The sequence below is a fragment of the Emys orbicularis genome, chromosome 21, assembly GCF_028017835.1.
Source record: "Emys orbicularis isolate rEmyOrb1 chromosome 21, rEmyOrb1.hap1, whole genome shotgun sequence".
Lineage (NCBI taxonomy): Eukaryota > Metazoa > Chordata > Testudines > Emydidae > Emys > Emys orbicularis.
Genome location: NC_088703.1, coordinates 7343570 through 7346841, shown reverse-complemented (window position 1 = coordinate 7346841; position 3272 = coordinate 7343570). Strand labels below are relative to the sequence as shown.

Below are 3272 nucleotides of genomic sequence, written 5' to 3'. Positions count from 1 at the left end.
TGCATTGGCTGGGAATTGAACCCAGGTCAACTGCTTGGAGGGCAGTTATGCTCACCACTATACCACCAATGCATCTGACTGTAGCTACCCTCACACTGGATCAATGGGCCCATCTAACCTGTATCCCCCACCCCCATCAGATCAATGGACCCATCTAACCTGGTCTCGCACCCCTGCTCCCCACATCAGATCAATGGGCTCATGTAACCTTGTATCCCCCCACATCAGATCATAGAATCATAGAAAATCAGGGTTGGAAGGGACCTCAGGAGGTATCTAGTCCAACCCCCTGCTCAAAGCAGGACCAATTCCCAACTAAATCATCCCAGCCAGGGCTTTGTCAAGCCTGACCTTAGAAACCTCTAAGGAAGGAGATTCCACCACCTCCCTAGGTAACCCATTCCAGTGCTTCACCACCCTCCTAGTGAAAAAGTTTTTCCTAATATCCAACCTAAACCTTCCCCACTCTCCAGCCGCCCAGTCTGAAGGCAGCACAGAAGTAAGGGTAGCAATACCGCGACCCCCCCTGCAACTCCCTTTTGGGTCAGGACCCCCAATTTGAGATACGCCGCTCTCCTCCTTGAAATCTGTATAGTGTAGGCTAAAAGCACATAAAAGACCAGATTTCACAGACAGTCTGTGATGCGTTTTTCATAGCCATGAATTCAGTAGGGCCCTACTTATTGCACATGAAAAGCAGGCAGTTTGGGGGTGCTGGGGCAGGGGCGGTGCTGGGGGTGGACTTGCGGGGGCTCAGGCCACCCCAAAATTTGTCTTAGCCCTTCCCCCACCCCGTAGCAGCTGCTGCTCTCCAAGAGTGGAGAGAACTGCAGTTGCTGGTTGGCGCTGAGCTCCAGCAGCGGTGCAGGAATAAGCCGGGTGGGGGCCGGGGGACTCGAGAGCAGCCCCTGGCCTGTGTCCCCACCGGCCCGGCTGCACCACCCAGAGCAGGTGGAGGATCCGGACTGGGGCTGCCCACAGTGATCTGGACTGACCCACTCCAGCCGGGGCTCCTGGGCACTGCCCCCTGCGGTCGCTGCTCCCTGCTCCCAACCCCAAGGCAGCACCGCGAACTGTCCAGCTCTGGCCTCCAAGTGGGCCAGGGAAGAGGTTCAGGGGTGGGGCCTTGTGGTGAGGGAGGGGTAAGGCTCAGCTCAGCCCCCCCCCCCCCCCCCACCTCAGCCTGCCGACCGGGAACAGGCTGGTGCCGCCCCTGCACTGGGGTAAAATTGGAGTACGTTTTGTAGTTGGGGCCCACATTTCTGAGTGTACCCTGCTGGGAGCCTGCCTGGGCAGAGCCAGGGCACCGACTGGGTGTGTGGTCCCCTGGGAGAGGTGCTGGTGCCCGAGATGGGGCAGGGGGCTCTGGCAGAGAAAAAACAAGGGGACAGAAATTGCGGGTTCTTGGCTGCTAGCCAATAATATTTCTCCTGGTGCTTTGGAGCAGGAACTGCTAATGTCCTTTTTCCTCTCAAAGAGCTAATCCCACCCGAGGTACCCAGCACTGAGGGACGCGGCCCTGGAAGGAGGCGCTGTGAGGCCTCTCTCAGGGTGGGCCATGGAGAGGAGACAAATGAGACACCCCCCCCACCCCGCTTCCTTGCTCTCTCTCTCCCTGGTGGGGGTGTGGCCCTGGCAGTTCCTTTGCTCACTGCTGATGATTAGCACTAGAGTTGCCAACTCTCTGATCGCACAAAACCAAACACCCCTAGCCCCACCCATTGTCTGAGGCCTCGCCCCTCCCCCTTCTCAGAGGCCCCACCCCCCACTCACTCCATCCCCACCCTGTGCTAGAGCCATGGTGCTGACCAAAGGCTCCCAGCAGAGCAGCGGAGTTTATGGCTGCACCTGGTTCATTAAGCAGACACATCCCCAGCAGCAAAGCCCCTGCGTCCCCCTCCACTACCTCACCAGAATGTCAGCTACACCCGCCTTCCCTCCCCCATCCCATTGCCCTGACCCCTCAGAGTCTCTGCCTCTCCCCCAGAGTCCTGTCTGCAGCCCCTGCCCAGCTCCTGCTCCCTGTTTGCACCCCGCTGCCTGCCTGACCCTCAGACACCCCCTCCTCCTTCTGCCAGCTGAGTGGGGAGCGCAAGGCACTTTGGAACCAATAAGGGTCAACATGCTGCTATTGGCCATGGAGCCAGAAAGAGGCCCCCAAGGCCACCCTCAGCTCCTCAGACACATACAAAAGTGATGGGAGAGGCAGAGCCAGTGTCTGCCGGTGAGGAGCAGGGAGAGCCGGCACAGGGAGAAAACAAGCCCCCATTCGACCTCCTCACCCCCTGCCAGCTGGCTGCAGCCCTGGCATCGCAAGGGGAGATTGGCCACAGGCTTCAATGGGAGCTGGATTGGGCCTGGGGTTTTCAGCCAGAACAGCTTAAAGAAAAAGCTGGATCAGGAGGAGCCGCCCTGCTCCTGTTCACACCCCACCTGGAGAACCCTGCAGGGGCGGAAAAGGAGAAACAGCAGCAAATTCTATTCAACTCCCTTCCCACCCAGGCATCCTTCCCCCCTCAACCCCCATCATCCCTGCAGAGCTCCCCTTCCCCATCCCCTTCTGTGTAGAAATCCCCCTTCTCCCATCCCACCTGGCTCCCCCATTGCAAACCTCTCTATGGGCCTTGTATAGCCTTCTCACCTCACAACTATTAGCATATTTAGCCACATCAAACCCCTGTGAGGCAGAATTCTTACCCCATTGTACAGGAGGGGAACCAGGGCACAGCGAGACTAAGGTCAGCCAGGACATCTGGGGCAAACCTCTGAGCTTGCCCACAGACTAGGGTCCCAGGCAACACCCAGCGAGAGGAGGAGATGTTGTCACCATCACCCTTGTGACTCTTAGCCCAGTGGGTGTGAACAGGAGCAGGGCTGCGCCTCCTGACTGCTCCATCCCCCCCTCTCTTGCCTTCTTAAAGTTGCTCCTCAAAGGGCTCCCTGCTACCCATATGAATGATGGCGGGGCAGGGAACCATTACTTTCTGTTTATGTATTGGCCATTCATATAAATTCCCTTCAAACATCCCCTCTTTCCCCTCAGTTATTTAATATCAATATAGAATTCCCTCAGATCTCGGTGGTTTTCTCTCATATTATCAAATGCGTAGCGTGTGCCTGATTTCTCCACCAATATCAATGATGGATATAAAATACTCCACAATTTTGCCCCACTTTCTCTCCAGTTATCTATTATTAATTTAATATGCCCTGAGATTTTTCTCTTTCTAATTATAAAATACTAACACAAAACCTCAGATTTAGCCCTTTTC

The 3272-nt window shown here is 56.2% G+C and overlaps 1 non-coding gene across 1 annotated transcript; it reads right to left on the bottom strand.

The window, feature by feature from the left end:
* Positions 1-72, bottom strand: TRNAG-UCC (transfer RNA glycine (anticodon UCC)). The gene has a single exon. It is a non-coding gene; the product is annotated as a tRNA-Gly (tRNA).
* Positions 73-3272: the final 3200 nt, after the last annotated feature.